This window comes from Callithrix jacchus, chromosome 10 (genome assembly GCF_049354715.1).
Source record: "Callithrix jacchus isolate 240 chromosome 10, calJac240_pri, whole genome shotgun sequence".
Classification (NCBI taxonomy): Eukaryota; Metazoa; Chordata; class Mammalia; order Primates; family Cebidae; genus Callithrix; species Callithrix jacchus.
Genome location: NC_133511.1, coordinates 79,639,845 through 79,658,963, shown reverse-complemented (window position 1 = coordinate 79,658,963; position 19,119 = coordinate 79,639,845).

The following is a 19,119-nucleotide window of genomic DNA, read 5'->3' as shown; positions in this document are numbered from 1 at the left end:
CGTGGTTCTTTTGGGGGTAATGAGGATGTTCTAAAATTGTGGCGATGGTTGCAGAACTCTGAATATACCAAAAGTATTGAACTGTACACTTTACATGGGAAATTGTATATGAATTATATCTCAATCAAGTTGTTTTCTTATTTAAAAAAGAGATACATTGGTAACAAATAGGAAACCATCAGGTAAATAAGACACTAGGGTTCTTTCATTTGAAAATGTACTGGGTCGGGGGTGGGATGCCAGGCCCCAGGCAGGGAGATGGTCGTAGAGAAATGGGTCAGATGTTGCACCTGCCCTCAGGCTGGTCACAGTCCTGCTAGAGTGCTAGAAGAGTTCAGGCAACTTCAAGAAGATCAGTGGGAGCACGGGGTCTTAGGAGCTCCTGGTAGGCATGTAAGGTTACCTTCCGGGAGTGAAAGTGGAAATCGATGTACGTTGGGGAGCAGAGAAATGCAAAGTCTCCAGGAGCAGAATAGGTCCCTGATCCCAGGGTTCAGCTGGAGCTCATGTCAATGTGTGGTTGCATCAAAAGCTGTGGTTCTCTACATCGATGAATTTACCATCTGGGGGACATTTCAAAATGTCTGAAGACACTTTTGATTGCCACAGCTGAAGGGGTGGGCTGCTACTGGCATCTAGTGGGTAGAGGCTAGTGATCCTACTCCACGTCCTACAGTGCAAAGGACAGCTCGCCAATGACAAAGAATTATCTGGTCAAAAATGTCAGTAGTGCTGAGAATCAGAAACTCTGATCTAAAGCAAGTAAATGTTGATCAGCAGGGAACAATCAGCCACAGATAAGTTGGGAAAGGGGAGAGTCACAGAAGTCAACTTCAGAATTGTGTGCCCAGAAAAGATATGTTGAAGTCCTAACCCCTAGTACTTCTGAATGTGGCCTTAGTTGGAAATAGTCATTGCAGACATATTCAGTTAAGATGAGGTCATACTGGAGGAAGGTGGGCTCCAATCCAATATGATTGGTGTCCTTGTAAAAATAATGCCTTGTGAAAAACCATGCAGACAGGGAGAACACCATGTAAATATGAAGGCAGACATCAGGGTGATGTGTCTACAAGCCAAAGATTGCCAGCAAACCACCAGAAGCTAACAGAGGGTCATGGAACAGAGTCTCCCTCACAGCCCTAAGAAGGAACCAGTCTTGGGACATTTTGATCTAGGTCTTCCAGCATTCAAAACTGTTAGACAATAAACTGCTGCTGCTGCTAAGTCACCCAGCGTTTTACATTGTTATGGCAGCCCTAGAGACTAATACATCTCATATACTGTTTATGGGAGAGGATGCACTGGCCAATAGACTTTGCACATCCTGGACCCCCTGGGCATAAGCATCATTCAGTCCCTGTACTTTCCTTAGTTCTGTTTCCAGGGTTACCAAGTTAGGATTCTCATCACCTACCCACACCAGGGTAAGAATGTTCTGACTGTTCAGCACAAGTGTGCCAGTCCTAATACCTCTCAAGGCCTGAGCTCTTCAGAACATTTTTTTTCAACTTTTATTTTAGATCCAAGGGTTACATGTACAGTTTTGTTACCTGGGCATATGGCTTGATGCTGAGTTTTGGGGTCCAAATGATTTCATCACCCAGGTACTATGCATGGTACCCAGTAGTTTATTTTTCAACCCTTGCTTCTCTCCCACAGTAGTCCCCAGTTCCTAGTGTTGCCATTTTTTATGATTACCCAATGTTTAGCTTCCACCTAAAAATGAGAATGTGCAGTGTTTGATTTTCTGTTTTTATATTAATTTACTTAGGATAATGGCCTCCAGCTACCTCCATGTTGCTACAAAGCATGATTTCATTCTTTTTAATGACCGCATAGTATTCCATGGGGCGTATGTACCACGTTTTTATTTATTCCACCACTGATGGGCACCTAGGATGATTCCATGTCGTTGCTATTGTAAACAGTGCTGCAGTGAACATGAAAGTGCATATGTCTTTTTGGTAGAACAATTTGTTTGCTTTTGGATATATATCCAGTAATGGGATTATTTTGTCAAATGGTAGTTCTGTTTTAAGTTCTTTGAGAAATCTTCAAACTACTTTTCACGGTGGGTGAACTAATTTACATTCCTACCAACAGTGTATAAGTGTTCTCATTTCTCTGTGGCCTTGCCAACATCTGTTGTGTCTTGACTTTTTAGTAGTAGCCATTCTGACTGGTGTGAGATGGTATCTCACTGTGGTTTTAATTTGCGTTTCTCTAATATTAGTGATGTGGAGCATTTTTTCATATGTTTCTTGGCCACTTGTATGTCTTCTTTTGAGAAGTGTCCATGTCTTTTGCTCATTTTAGAAATAAGATTATTTGTTTGCTTGTTAAGTTCCTTATAGATTCTGGATATCAGATTTTTGTCAGATGCATAGTTTGCAAATATTTTCTCCCATTCTGCAAATTGTCTCTTTATTGATAGTTTCTTTTGCTGTGCAGAATCTCTTTAGTTTAGTGGTCAATGTTTGTTTTTGAAGACTTAGTCATAAATCCTTTCCCAAAGCCAATGTCCAAAATGATGTTTTCTTCTAAGATTCTAAGATTTATGTCTTACAGCTAAATCTTTAAACCATCTTGAGTTAATTTTTGCATATGGTAAGAGATAGAGGTCTGGTTTCATTCTTCTGCATATGATTAGCCAGTTATCCCAGCACCATTTATTGAATAGGGAGTCCTTTCCCTATTGCTTATTTTTGTTGACATGATCAAAGATCAGATGGCTGTATTTCTGGGCTCTATATTCTGTTTCATTGATCTATGTGTCTGCTTTTATACCAGTACCATGCTGTTTGGTTACTGTAGCCTTATAGTATAGTTTGAAGTTAGGCAACATAATGTGTCTGGCTTTCTTCTTTTTGCTTAGGATTGCTTTGGCTAGTCTTTTCTGAGCATTGACAAGAGAGAAGAATTTCTATCCTCTGAGCAGAGAACCAGATGGAGCTGGCCTTACCTTAGACCAATGATTTCCAGAGTGTTCACAGCAACAGATAAGCAAGACCTTCCACTAGAGTAAAGGAGGGAACTATTAGACATTATTTAGAATGTGTTTAAAATTAGAAATAAATTAAGGTTTAATAATTTTTAATATATAGATTGACAATAGAACCTGTAATTAATTTATGAATAAACATTCACATATTGTAGGTTCCTGCTCCAGAATAATTTCAGTGATGATGATCAGTGGTCACTGCCTTAAACATGGCCTCAGATAACAGCACTGCAATTTCTCTGACCTACTCTTGCTTGAAATTGATCCATAAAAGACCTTGAGAGTCAGGCTAAGAGTTAGGGCATTTATCCCATGGGCTTTGAAAGCCCTCGGAAGGTTTTAAGTACAGCGTAGTAATTAATGGTGTGGGTTCTACACCAAGCTCAATAATTTATTAGCTCTACTATTTACTACCTCTTTGATCTTGAGCATGTTATTTAGCCCTTTTAAGCCTCTGTTACCTCATCTGCAAAACAGGATAATTAGAGTAACCACCTCCTGATATTACTGCTGATGAGAGTAAGCACTCTCTTGGCCCCACATATCCATGTAAGATTCAGATCTCAAGCCACCGCATTTTAGAACTAGCTCTTCAAATATAGGTGGAAACTGCCTAAAGAGCAGTGTTTGAAGATGTAAATTCTTCTTTCGTTTTTAAGACCTCTTCCCTCATGACTCAGTTCTAGGCAAAACGGCTTTTTAAGGGGCTCAGATAACATGCTAAGGCACATCTGAAAGGTGTAAGCCGATACATTTGGCATCTGTCTCCAAGATTTAAATCCAGGTCTCCCACACTCCAGAGTACCAACCTGTCTTTATTCTATTATGGTAAGCTCCAAAACTAGTTCCTCCCCAAATGACTTTTTCAACTTTAAGATATTATTATTTCCTAGTTCAACATCACAGCATTGGGGCTGCACCTGTCCCCACCACTAATCAGCATTAATTGAATTTTTAAATCCAAATTAAAAATGACAGGTGGTGTTATTATGTTCTTAGCCACTCGACTTCTAGCTGGTTTTAAAATTGCTTTCCTCTCCCCCTCAGAAAATCCAAATCATGTTCTCAATTTAAGAAGGAAGTATTTGCAGGTGCTGAATTTGTCCTTGCAGCACTAACGCCGAGTGATCCTCTGCCAAATTACATTCAAGAGCGCCATCTCCTGGCCAAAGCTTAAAAGAAAAACAAAATGAACAAATAAGCAGGTGCCTAAATTGTCTTGTGCCTTTAATCAGCTGCTTAACTAGTTAACCATGAAAATGAGCTTTTTAGGGCTAATGAGAGTTACCCAATTTGCAGAAATTGGGTGTTTATTTCTGTAGCATGATTTTACAGCCGCCTGCATCCTGCCTCCTTTACAGTGCGTAACATCTGCTTATGCTGCATTGTTGGTGTGCATGGTGTTGCTTAAAGGCCCCTTCTGGATGCTGAGGGGCATGGCATGTGCTAGGTCTCCCAGGTTGAAAATCTGATACAAGATTTCAGAAAGGCTTCTGGGTTTAGCTTAGGACCCGGGAATCAGGTACACTTTCTTAATATTTAAATATTAGACAAGAAAGTTATAAGAAGGCAGGTTGAACTTTAATGATACTGTTATACAGCAACAAATTAATGAAAATGAAAGCAACCTGGTCCAGAGTCAGTACATCTATGGCTATCTATCACTCTGCTTTTTTTTTTTTTAAATGCAGGTACTTCTGTAATAATTATGTATGTTTCTGATGGGAAAAGAGAAACATACTTTCTACAAAATTGCAAACTAAAAATAATTAAGATGTGTGAGGAAAATGGGATTGAGGCAGACAATTCAAAGCACACGCAGCTTTGCTGGTTTGCAGGTTTGCAAACCAGAACATTAACAAAGGTAATAACAATCTTAATTAAAATACTAGCACCGTTTAAAGAGTATGCTTATTCAATGTCTAATACATAAATTCTACATGAAATGAAGGACTTTGCCTTAAAAAGAAGAAGAAAGGCCTGGCACAGTGGCTCATGCCTGTAATCCCAGCACTTTGGAAGACAAAGGCAGGTGGATCTCTTGAGGTCAGGAGTTTGAGACCGGCCTGGCCAACATGCCAAAACCCCATCTCTACTGAAAATACAAAAATTAGCCAGATGTGGTGGTGCATGCCTGTAATCTCAGCTACTCTGGAGACCGAGGCAGGAGAATCACTTGAACCCAGGAGGTGGAGGTTGCAGTGAGCTGAGATCGTGCCACTGCACTCCAGCCTGGGTAACAGAGCAAGACTGTCTCAAAAAATAAAACAAAATTTAAAAAAAAAAAGAAAAGAAAAAGATTGGGTAATTTGATGAAAGGCAATGTAAGAGAACTTGTAGTCTTCTGAGTCATGGAAATAAGGAAAAACTGCATAGGATCAGGGAGAACTGAGCCATGGGCACTCCTGAGCTAGAAATTATGGCTCGCCTAAGGTCAGAGAGAGACTTGAAGCAAATGAGAACTGTGGACAACACTGCTTCCCTCATCAGCCTGCCTCATTCAGCTGTTTGTGCCCTCCGCCTTTGTCTTCTGACATTTGCCCATGCAAAATGCTGACTGGCTGGGAACAGCACAGATGAAACAGTGTATTATCCCATTTGACTGACATTGTTCCACCATACATCAAGTGCATTTGAGCTGGTTTATGTTAAAATCATACATAAACACACAAGTGTTATAGCAAAACAGACTGCATGTTGGATGCTTCTCCAGCACACATCTTAGCACTAACCCCTGCTAAAAGGATGAATTCTGTCAACCCTGCTTCCCTTTCTGGCCTGTCTCCCTATGCCTCAATGCCAGGTTCACAGATGTCCCCACGTGCCAGTCAAATAGGGTCAATCGTGACTCTGGGCTCCAAGGCTCCTGTGATTTCCAAGGTGCTGTGCTATACTAGTTAGCAAGACAGTATGTATTTGACAAGGTTATTTTGGTTACAAGTAAGAGAATCCCAACTAAAACTGTCCTAAGAAAGTGGGAAAAGCTTGATTGACCTAATAAGTCCGGATGTGATATGGCTTCAGGCTTAGCTGGAGGGGAGCAAATTCGATCCTTGTGCCTTTCTCTCTCTTTCCCACCTCTACTAACTACGTCCCTTGGTGTTGGGGAAATGTCACTCTTTTTCCCAAGCCCTCTCACAGATGGCACCTGAACTCTCCAAATTCATAATCCTCAGAACTAGCAATCCTAGAGGAGAATGAACTTTTCTTTCCCAATAATTTTTGCCAAAAATAAACACAAAACTAGGAACTGTCTTATTTGTACAAGCTCCCCAACCTTGAACCAGTCTACTGTGGTCCAACCTGTCTCTGATTGGCCAGGCCAGGGTGTAGGCTGATGCTTGGATTCAAAGATTGCTTCAGCCCCACCCAAACCACATGTGCAAAGAGAAGGAGATGTCTCTCTCCAAAAGGAAGACAGGTGCAGTGCCTGGAAAGGGAAACGGATCAACTCAGACATCCATCACTCATTGTGATCCAAGCCAGGCACCTGCCGAGTAAATCTGATTTGTGATGAATATGCCACCTGAAGGAGACTATTTATCTTTGACTTTAAAGAGTAGAGAACATCTCAACACACCATTAATTTATAAGCAGGTTTACTATGGAGATAAATAAATAATTATAGACTATCTAGCAAAGGTTCGAAATCTTCAGGCTGACCTGGCTTTCTTGTGTATTTTGTTTAGCTCAGTGGTATCATTTTTTGGTTTTTGTTTTTATTGTTAAAATTAGTTGCCAACATTTCACAGTTGCACATTTTAGGGCTTCCCTTAGACTGGAGCCACAATGGGCTTGTTTTTCCACGTGGCAGCAGTAGTTTGTGTGGAATAATAGCTGCCCCTTTATTGAACCAGCCGCTCCTGTCTGCCATAGTCCCCACTATGCCCGATGATCCTTCAGTCTCCCTCACTCTTAGCTACCTGGCTGTGGAAGCATTTAAGTTTACAATCTACCCTGTGAATTTTGCTCTGGCCACACACCTCCTCAGTCAGCAGCTGACAAGTGCTCTCTGGTGAGGGAGGGCTGAGCCAGGTGCCTCTGTCTTGCTCTGCTGTCCTAGTCTTATGGTGCTTCTGGCACCCCTGAAGCTGAGTCTGTGGTCGGGTACTCTATTATCAAGACATGGCTGCCTTAGCTCTACATCTTTAATGTTAATTAACAGGTAATTTCTTGAGCTATTTATTCTAGCTTACTCCTCCCTCAGCTGTAGGCAAATAAAAAGGTAGAATTTCCCACCCCCATTACTGGAAGAACAGTCAAACGTTTGTGTCTTCGAGACCTAAATGACCTTTGCCTTATGGGAGAATTAACAGGCTTTTGTTTTCAAAGGCCTAGTCACATAGAACCTATAGAGCTGGATTGTTCCCTGGTGGAAAGTATTCCAAGAGTTGACAAAGAGAGAAAACACTCAGAAAAGAATTACATTCTTTGAGACTTGAACAACAGAGTCGAGATGCTGGATTCATCAATGTCCATGACCTTTGCCTCACACAAAGTGTTCCTGTCATTATCTGTTAGAATTCTTTGTACTGCAAATGACAGAAAACAGCCAAACAGGCTTAAGGAAGAAGAAAAACAAAAGGAGTTGGGTAACTTTTTGATTTATGTTAAAGTCCAAGAATAATAACCTTCAGGTATGGCTTGATCCAGTGACCCAAAAAGATACCATGAAAACTAATTCTATCCGTCTCTCAACATTGTGTTTCCCTCTGTTGGTTTCATTGTCAGGATCCCTGTAACGGCCCCCAGCAGCTGTCTCAGACCCCACCCCCAAAAATCTAACTGGCTTCTCAGTAGAATATATGTAAATTACTAAGCCAACCACTAAAGTCAGAAGACACAGTACTCTAATTGGCCAGTCACATGTGTCTTCCCTGAAACGGGGGAACTGGAATACTACAACTGAGAACCAAGAGAGGACATGGATGCTGAGCAACAAAAACAACTAGAAACTCCAAACAAAACCACCTTTGCAAAAATTATAGCAGAAAATTAAGGCAGTTAAAAAAGATCCAATATAACCCCCACCTACCCACCCACAACATACATGCACACAACTTGCCTTTCTCTTAATCATTCCTGGGCTTAGGCTAAGCTAACTTGAGACATTTAATTTACAGTTTAAATGATAATAGGCCCTAAAACTCAACTGCTTTTGTAAAGCTAATCAAATGCCATCAGGAAATGGAAAGGAACTCAAATACTGCTAAAGTCCTGAGGATAACATCACTATTGTAGATTGGCCTTTTGAGAGAGCTTTTCACGTTTTTGTAAGTCTGGCATCCATGGCTCTACCTAGACCTGCTATCCACACTCCTGTGGCCCCACCCAGAAGTAACACAGCTCAAGAATACAGCTTCAACCCCCTGATTTCATCTCCATCCTAACCAATCAGCAGCAAGCACTTATTACCTGGCCATTCACACCCCTTCCCCCAGACAGCCTTTAAAAAAAAAACCTGATCCAGGAGCCTTCAATGAGATTGATTAATCTCTGTTTCCTGCATGACATGGCCATGGCCAGCCTTACATCAATTAAACTCTTTACTGCAATGCTGTAGTCTTTACTTGTGCAGCAGTCGGGAAGAACCCATCAGGCAGTTACACAAATAGATCGTCAAGGATACTGGGCACCAGGCTTAGGATTCTTGGCAAAGATCTGTGTACTTGCCTGCTTTCACAGGCATGGGCTCCACTGCTTCTGAATAGATCCAACAGGACACAGGCAAGTACTACAAGAGCTGAACCTACCTGCAAGGAGACTTCTTTTGAAGAGACCCAGAAGCCCTTAGGACTCTGCACAATCACTAGGTGGGAAGGCTGTGCATGAGTGCATGGGTACACAGGTGCAGACATACACAGGCACAGACACACATACAATGGCAGACTCTGCTGTCTCATGGGTGCACAGATGCAGACACACACAGGCATGCACACGCATGCACACACACACACACACACACACACACCACACAATAGCAGACTCTGCTGTCTCACTAATGCTGGAAGATAAAGGACCTAACCAAATCTGTTTTGGGATGTGATGGCTCTAACATTTAAATAACCATAGCAGATACATTTTCATCATATCAACTTTCTGCTTTCCTCTACTGTCTCTTTCCTGCAGCTTCTGAACAAATTGCCACTGTATTTCACTGTATTCTACACCTCCTTTCTCATCTGCTCTAAGTCAACCCTCTCTCTACACTCTGTTATCAGGTGGTGCCACATTTCACTGGCCAGCATCAAAGCTGTGTACTCCAGGCCATCCTGACTGCTACAGTGTAAGCCTGATCTACACTGAGGAAACAGATAGTTGCCTCCCTTCAAAAAGCTTCTTCATTTATGTTAGAAAGAATTGCCCCCTGACCGAACAGAGAGTTTTTTTAATTGTAAAAACTTCCAAGCAAAGCTAGTGGCAAAAAGATAAATAAATAAATAGTAAAAATATATATAAGGCAAGCCCAATGACCAGGCACAGTGGTTCATGCCTGTAATCCCAGCACTTTGGGAGGCTGAGCTGAGAGGATCGCTTGGGCCCAGGAGTTTGAAACCAGTTTGAAAATCTGATTCAGATTTTCAGCCTAGGCAGCAAAGTGAGACCTCATCTCTGTGAAAATTTTAAAACTTAGCCAGGCTTGGTAGTCCATACCTGTGATCCCAGCTACTTGTGAGGCTGAGGTGGGAGGATTGCTTGAGGCTAGGATGTAGAGGGCTGCAGTGAGCTATGATTGTGCCACTGAACTCCAGCCTGGGAGATACAGCAATACTCTATCCAAAAAAAAAAAAGCCCTTTATTGTGGTGCTTGTTGGTTTCCTCACTTAAGAACAGAATTTTTCAATCATTTTTATCCTCTGTCCTTTTTTGTTAAACATAAAAATCCCATCTCTTCTTCTGAGGTAAGTTTATTTTTATTTTTATTTATTTTTATTTTGAGACACAGTCTCACTCTGTCACCCAGGGTGGAGTGCAATGGCGCAATCTCAGCTCAATGCAACATTCACCTCCCAGGATCAAGGGATTCTCATGCCTCGGCCTCCCCAGTAACTGAGACTACAGGTACCTGTTACCACACCATGCTAGTTTTTGTATTTTTAGTAGAGACAGGGTTTCATCATGCTGGCCAGGCTGGTCTCGAATTTCTGGCCTCAAGTGATCTACCCGCCTTGGCCTCCCAAAGTGCTGGGATTACAGGCATTAACCACTGCGCCTGGCCTTCTAAGGTAATTTGAAATAGTCATACTATTTTGGCTACAAATTAAACCAAAGCAATGATACTTTTAGATCACACACACTCCCCAAAAAGACTGGGATGAAACCTCAAAAGATGGGACATAGCCCAGCCCCATAGACAATTATTACTTAGCCAGGATTTTGTTTTTTTAAAAGCAAGGACTTCATATATTAGCACATAAGGGTTTATAGGATTCATTACCTTTTTAAGTCCTTTCTGCCCTTTGTTAAATCTTGCTGAGAAATGTTAAATTTGAAAAGTGAAGTGGTGACAAAGATTCTTTGCTTGACCAAATTTTAGTCAGGCTCCTGAACCTTCTCCTAGGCCTATCTGTGTACTTCATTGTAAAATCTCATTTTAGCAAAAAGCCTAAGTCAGTTTAACAAGAACATCCCCGAATTATATATAACGCCTTGGATATCTGATGAGATTTCTCATCCTCCACTATCTCCCAGGTGATGTTTGATGACACTGGCCTATCTTCAGCAAGAATCTTGTTAGATCAGTTTAGCCAGTTACATCAGAATCCTCCTTAGCCCCGATGTTTCCTCTTTTAGTAATCTTCCATCCACTGATCCCCAACCTGCTCCTTGGCTCTAAATTCCCACTTGTCCATGCTGTAGTTGGAGTTGAGCCCAATCCCTCTTCCCCACTGCAGCAGTCCCTGTACCTGTCTCCTGAATAAAACCTTCCCTGCCATGCTTTAATAAGGATCATTGAATGGTTTTTCTTTAAGAGTGGACATTGACCAAACTGAAGCCTCAGTCTTTTACAGTTCAATATACACACACATACATATACACATGTTACATGTATGTTTATAATTATACAGACACAAATATACACACACTTAAGTGTGTGTATATTTGTATATATTTGCATAAATTGTAAGTATATATACATACATTTATGTATATTGACTCACACAAACAGCAAAAAGCAGATTCCAGTTCTGTCCTCATGGAGCGCAGTGTCTAGCTGGGGAGACAGACAATTATCAGTCTCACAAATGTGATAGCAAAGCTGTTTCACTCCTGTCTGAGATCCAAGGAAATTACAAATTTGTTCTACTCCAGCCCCCACTGAGCAGGGCAATAGTTTCCCTTCTTGCCCCCTGCACCTGTCAGGGTACCTAGTACCCTGCCACCACCTCACATTCTGAGGGGTGACTGAGCATGCTGGGCAACAGAAAGGGGGCATGTCCACAGGAGCTGATGAGTTTTCCATCTGTCCCTGCCTTGTCTTCTCCCCAAGGCAGGACTTGGCCTCTTTTTAACTAATCTCTTGAAGAGAAAGAAAAAACAAAACCACTCACTCTGCAAGTTTGCACTGGAATATTCAATCTTGTGCTTAGACTAGCAGCATTTTCCTGCTTGCTTGCTTCCACTTGAATATCTGTAGGCTTTTCTTCTAATTCCACAGTTGGGGATGTCTGTCTAGCTGCTCTGACTGGCAGGGAGGAAGCCTTCCTGATTCAGTATAAAGGAAATTAGGGAGCACAGGGTGGGTGGTGTGGAGAGAACCATGCTCAAGAATATTTGGGAATGTGATCAGCAAACACAAGGGAGCTTGGCGTGGTGTTTGAGACCTAATAGAGAGGGTGTAGTTTACAGGGAACCAAGTGGAAGGGGCCCATCTGGAAGGCAAGGAGACCAGTAAGGAGATCACTAGCAGTAAACCAGAAAGGGAGAACTCTGATTTAGACTCAGATGGGGGCAATGGCAATGTGGTTACTGGATGGATCTGGGCTGCATTTTGTAAGTAACATTGATAGGACTTGCTGAGGGGTGAGGGAAAAGCAGGATGGAGAATAATTCCTAGATTTTCAAAGTGAGCAAGCTGGGTGGGTGGTGATGCCATTTACTGAGATAAGGAATACACGGGGGGGATTGGATTTGGGAAGAGGCAGGGTTCTAAAGAGTCTCGACTTGAAATAGCAAATTACTCTATTTGATTTTTATCTTAATAGAATCAGAAGTGACTCTGCAGCAGCAGTATGTGCTGTTAGGGGAAAAGGCAGGCAGGGGTTTAAATCCTCTGCCACCTACTACTTGTTTGACCGTGAGCAATGTTAGTGACCTCTTGGTATAACAACTGCCTAATTTACAGAGCTAAATGGAATATTGGAAGTGCACAGGATTCTTGGCTGGGTCCGTGGCTGCTCCTGAGCAAGTAAAATTAGCTAACACTGCCCAAGGATCCACTGGCTGGAGTTAAGAATCCTGAGAGTCAGTGAGAGTGTGGATGGGGTAGAGAGGCCCTTAGTGGGGCAGAAGGGACGATGAGAACCAAGGTGGGGAGAAGAAAGGGCTGAGAGACCCTTGGCCTAGTTTGAGGGACTGATTTGGGGCCATCACCAACCAGGGCCACGGGTGGAGGGTGGAGGTAGGGTGTACCAGAGGTGAGGGGGAATAGAGTTAGATTGGCTGGGGAGTGGGGCAGAAGGTGGGGAAGTTCGGGGCATGGAGTCAGAGGCTGAGGATACTCTGTTCATGAGGGCATCAGTGCTGCTGTTTCAAGAGCCAGGTGACCCAAAGTGACTCAGAGTTGAGGAGGGAGTGTTCATACCACACCAGACCCCCACTGAGGGCTTAGGGGACCATTGACAGATGACAAACAGCTGCACCTGACAGAGCAGTACAATAAACCAAGGGCACCATCAGCAGGGACAGGATGGCTTCCAGGCAGCAACCTGCAGGCAGGAGTGGAGAAGCATGAATGGACTCATACCTAAGCGCAGGTAGGCAGAAATACCCGGGGGTCACTATGAGAGCACCTGAAACTCCTTTGTGAGTAGATGGGACTTACAGCTCTCATGACGTGAGATTCAATGTTCATTCGATCTTATTTTATACCCTCAGTCTGGGGGAGCCAGGGGGACTTGAGGTAACATAGGTAAGGCTGGCAATGGCCAACAAATAGTAAGTGTGGCTTATGTGGCTTTCTACCTACCCCTTAACTTCCTTTATAATAAAAGGCCCTTCTGGTCCGGATTCCAGTGTTTTGTGTTTTAATAAGAACCCTCTTTGCTTCACCTCACTGGCATCATCTTGCACATAGCTCAGCTCCTCCTTATTATACTAACCATAAAGTGAACATACATTCTCTGCTGCCTGGCAACATAAGAAAAAGCTGATATATGAGGCTAAGAGAATAAGCAGAGATAATGATATTTACTCATCCGTTCAACAAATATTTAGCCTGATATGTGCTAGGCATTTTGTTGATTCCAAAACAAATTTTATGTTTATTTCAAAATAAACTTGGTAGTACAACTGGCACATCTACAAAATACATTTTTGGTTTTGTATTATGCTTTTTACCTCTTGTATGAGATTTTACTATAAGAACAACTAGTATTTTCTATGACATGACACATACACACACACACACACACACACACACACACACCCCAAAACCTTAGCAACTGCTGGCTAAACAGCGTAACACACAGCATGCTTTCCTGCTTTCATGTCATTCACTCTTAAAAATCATAGTTGGACAAGCAGCTATGGGTTGTAATCACATGATGTGCACACAGACATAAGCTAAGAGGGAGCAGCACCAAAAAATCCTTGCCCCCCAAAGAGCTTATAATCTGGTTGGAAAGATAAAAAATATTCCTGAAATAGCTACGTTCCCCCCAAAGAGACAGGTACTCAATAGACTACCTTCATAGCCCCCTGTAAGGGGATGAAGCCATGTGGCATGTTTGTTGTCACTTTCAAGCCAAGCATTTAATTGTCTATGCAAGACCTTCCAGAGTTCTCTTTCCCTCTGGCACAGCAATCAGCACCATTTGAGTTGTGGCGTGCTATCATTTCGGGTTCCTGAGTGTTTTCTGTGAGTAGAGCTCCCTCCTAATGCATGATAGACACATAGAAGGAATGAGAAAGAAACCTGTTTTTGTTTTAAGCCGTAGAGTATCAGATTGTTTGCTGTCACAGCGTGAGCTGGGTTATTCTGATTGAGAAACACTAACAGGATGAAATGGCCAAACCTCTAGGGCACTTTAGAGAATAGAGGATCTTGAAGAACCAGCAAACACAGTTATTTTTTTAAGGGTGTTCCAGAAACTACAGGCTGCCAAGTTTGACTTTTGCTCTCTACAAATCTAAATGGAATAGATAAAAAGAAAAGTTTATATGTCTATAGAAAAGAAAGCAACAATCCTAATCAGTGCAGTTCATCAAGGACAATCACAGCCAACTAGTTTTCATTTGCTTCACAGAGAGGTTTTATGGCAAGATCTTGGCAGGTAACAGATGGTGTACTCAAATTAGGATGACTTTAAAAGAAAGTTGTATAAAGGGATTATATACAAAGATGAACAAGATGTACAAAAATCACAGGGAGTAGTACAGGATCCTGGCCTAGTAACACTGGGGATGTTGCTACCTCTGAGCATGAAGGGGTGAGGGCAGCCTGAATGCTGGAACTAGCAATGTGCAAACAGAGGGACTATATGCAGAGACACTCTGCCCAGCTGCATGTGACCCTGCATTAAGGGAATTTGGAGATAACCCAAATTACCAACTTACCCTTCTCGTTCCTTCCAATCTCCTTTGTCTCCATTGATCAAACCCAACTGAAAATCCAGCTAGAGGGCCAAGAAGCCATTGATGTAATCCATGCAGTCAGCTCTTGGGGCACAGAGCAGGGTGGACATGGTGGAAAGCAGGTCTGCAGGGGCCAATAGAAGACTTCCGGCTGAAGACTATTATGGAAATAAAATATTCTCAATGTGTCTGGACACAAGTGAGGTATCTGACAAGGAAAGTTAGGAATTCCTTGAGGAAAAAGTGAAGAAATTCATGACAGATACACATATCTGGTTGAACAAAGCACATGTCATTAATGTGATATAAAGGTGCTTGCAGAAAGTAAAGTACCGACCTATAGAAAGCAAAACTAAGATTTATTATTATTGTTTTTATTATTGTGCTACAGCTAAAAGATTCTAAATAGGAAAGCAGTATTGGTCACAGCCTTATCTGTGCTTCAATGGCACATTGCATTCATTCCGTGGAGTGGGTGGTGAACACTGGAGTTTTATTACTTCAGCCTGCACCTCCATCTCACCTCTGGAAATAGCACCTTCCTATTTTCCTGGGAACTTAACCCCAGTCTTTGTGTCTCAGATGTGGTCAATTGCCATACCACATCTTCTCCTAATCCCCAACTCCAAAGGGTGGACACCTGAATGAGTCAGGCCAACATTCCCACAGCAACTAGCCAGAAAAGGGTTATCTTGCCTTTGGGTTACAGTACCGGAAAGACCCAAGTCTGGAGCATTGGACAGCCATCTTCCCCAGCTCAGCAGGAAAAGCCATGTATAGTAAGAGAGTACATGATCCTCGCACGAAGAGAAGTAAGGAAAAAAACATCTATTGAAGGAAAATAATTCTAATAATGTTGTCTGAGTTCCTGGATCAAACTGTTACTGATGTTAATCCTCTCTGAATTTCTCAGTTGTATGAGCCACTCCATTAACTTTTTTACTTTTGCTAGTTTGAGTTAGATTTCTTTTGTTCACACCAGAGATGTCTAATTACGTGTATTATACATCTTCCAATATTAACCTCATAGTGCCATCAAAATTTATTAAAATACATTTTAACCCAAATAATACAGGCTAGAATAGTAATAACAGAAGCTACTACTGTTGTGTGCTCAGTAAATGTTCATGAGATAAATGACTGTCACCAAAGTAAAGGAAAGCCTTGTCACATAGCAGGGTAAGGCCCAGCTGAGGCCACACAGTCTAGGATCCTTCTCAAGGAATTTCAGTGCTTGCCTGCCCCAGCCCTCATATAGCATCTACACTACTGGAGAAGCCACAGAAGGAAAACAGGGCCATGGTCAGCGTTGTCCCTTCCTCGCTCCACTGCTTTCCCCTTGCTCAAGTTGTGATTTTAGGCCTTCTCCTGTGTCACATGCAAGGGGAAACAGAAGATTTGAAGAAAAGAGCAAGGCCTTCCATATGGAATATTGTAATCCAGCTTTAGATTCCTGTAGGTAGCAGATGCCAAAGTACTAGCTCTTTCTTTCACGGAATACTTCTGTGGGTTTCTCAGAGACCCCCTACCTGGGAGCTCCCTTACTATACCATCCACAGCTATGAGTGATGCAATAAAAAAATGTGGCTACTACAAAATTTTGAATTACATACATAGCTTACATTATATTTCTATAGGTGCTGCCTTAAAATGTATGGGCACTTGGCTTTAGGACCTGGACCAAAACTCAGGAGTCTGTTATATGACATTTGTAAATCCCGTAGCCCGCTGCCTGGCACACATTAAGCATGCAATAATTAGGATAAGGGAGAGACTGGAGGTGGAAGAAGAGGAGGAGAAGTTGTTGTTTTTGTGGTGGTAGATGTTCTGTTTGCCCATCTGTAAAATAAGAATAATCATTCCTGTTCCACTGCCTTCACAAGGTTGCAGTGTGGTTTGAGGGAAACGAAAGCTCTTTAAAGTGTAAATAGCTGCATAAACAGCGGTTGTCCCAGTACTAATAATAATGGTGGCCGCTGTAACATCCTGGCTCCTGGCGGGAACAATGCTGTAACCATGCCTCATTAGCTCAGCTGCTCTGGCCGGCTGGCCTGGGGCCCAACAGCTTTTGCGTTAGCGTGAAAACCTGCACAGTGGGTCTGCCGCCAGGTGGCAGTGAAAGCCACGCTGTGGTCCAGCCAGGTCCCCTGAAGTGCAGTCCCACCCTACTCAGGAAGATCAGTCAGTTCCCTGAGGACTCCCGGGAGAAGCACCTTTTGCTGCTAGGCACTGTGAGGAATGCAAAAAAGCTTGTACGGCACGTTCCAGCTCTTGAGGAGCTGCAGTGTGTCAAACTAAAATGATCGGGGCTGTTGTTTTGGATTGAGCTCCTGCGCTAGGCCCAGCAGATCAGACCAAACCAAAAATGGAGTAACTCATAGTAAATACCACATAATCAAATTGAAACTTTAAGGAAGCAGCATATCCCAAAACAGACTTCTTTTTCCCCCCCTGAAAACAGGAGATTCCAGTTTACCCAAATCAGCCAAATGAGGAAGTCCCCTCTGCTTTAACCCTTACAAAAAGGTAGCCTGAAGTAACCTGATGTTAACGATCATCTTTCCCCCACCTCTGATTGGGTTTCCTTGTCCCCACCTCACAAAACCCGCTCTTTTGCCATTGCCCAGTGGGAGCTCCCATTCTATCTTGTTCAATGGAGGCTGCTCCAATTCAATCACAAATGAAAGCCAATTAGATCTACACATGTGTCGTAATGTTGTCCTTTTGACAAGTGTAACAAAGGAGATTGACCCCCAAACAACCCATTCAATAGAGGAGATCCCAGCTAGGTCAGAAGGAGGACGGCTACTGTGGAAGCCCTTGGGAGGCCGTGGGAACAGGAGGAGCTCCCTGACATGTGACATTTGAGCTGGGGTTTCATGAAAGACATCTTCACTTGGTTAAAAAGAGTAGAGCATGTTACAGGAAGAGAAATAAGCAAGCGCAAAATACACATGGCCCATTTGGAAAAGGGTATGGGCATTTGGACACGAATGATGAGGGGGTGGGTGGGTGCTCCAGGCATTTATTGGGTAAAGGCCAGTGAAGCCAAATATCCAGAAATGGGCGGGACATTTCTTCACAATGAAGGGATGTCCTGCCTGATGTGACAATAGCAGCTCTATTGACAAACTGATCATCTGGATGGGAAAGGGGAAGCTTCAGTGTGAGATGTAAGTGGAAAGATAAACTGGGACCAGTTTGCAGAGGATCTCACAGCCTCACTGTAGACCTTGGGCCCTCTTGCAGATGACATTCCTCCCCAACTGCAGAGAAATGGCTCCTGTTTCTAAAACCCAGCAGGTGTCCGTGCAGAGCTCTGGAGAGAGACTTCGGTGGTGGTGGATTCATTCATGCAGTACCCAGCTCTGCTTCCCAGGGCTTGCCCTTCTCCCCAGGGTCCTTGCTTGGATTCTTAGTCATTCTGTCCCTGGCCCTAGAATGATACCATCCTGTGTTTGAAACTCCAGACTAAGTGTGAATGCAAACAGGCCCTTAACATTTGTCAAATTGAATTCACTTCCAAGACCTAGTCCCCAGTTCAGTGAAAGCAAACCCTGTTCCGGGTGGTTCATGTGAATTTAGACTGAGTAAAGGTGGCACCAATGGATTGTCTGAATCTTTGCTCTGAGTCTGTGTAAAGGTCTTCATCCCAGGAGGGGGCCAAAGAACTTGCTCTGCCAGGCTTGCCTGGTTATAGGAGCTAGCATTTATTAAGCAGCTAGTTTGAGGCAGGCACTGTCCTGAGTACTTTATACACATGGCACATTTCATCTTCACAGCAACTTATGATATAGACAAGAAAACAGGCACAGAGAGGTTAAAGGAGTTGCCTAAGGTGCCCAAGTGGCAGAGCTAAGCCATGAACCTGATCTGTCTGCTCTAAAAGCCTTTGCTCTTTCCCAGCCTGTTCCTCTCAGTCATAGGGAAAGGGGGGTTTCTTGAAAGAGAGGAAAGGGACCCAAGGCCAAGCGGCTACCAAGCAATAAAGACAGAGGACATCTTCTTTTCACTCCTTGGCAGAATGTGGTCTGCAGAGAGATAGCTGTGGTGGGTTCTGAGGGACGGTGCTGAGAGCTCCAGCCCACCATTTCTTCTTGCTCTTGATTCAGAATGGGATCCAGGAAGGAAGTGAAATGGAGGAGGAAGGGAATATAACTTGGGCAGGGTGTTATCTTCCAGCACAGCACAAAGCTGCATCTGCCAATGTCTTGCTTTGGGCTGGCACCTTGGCAGGAGGATTGCTTGAGGCCATGAGTTTGAGATCAGCTTGGGCAACATATGACACCCCCTCCTGTCACTAAAAAAAGAACAAGAGT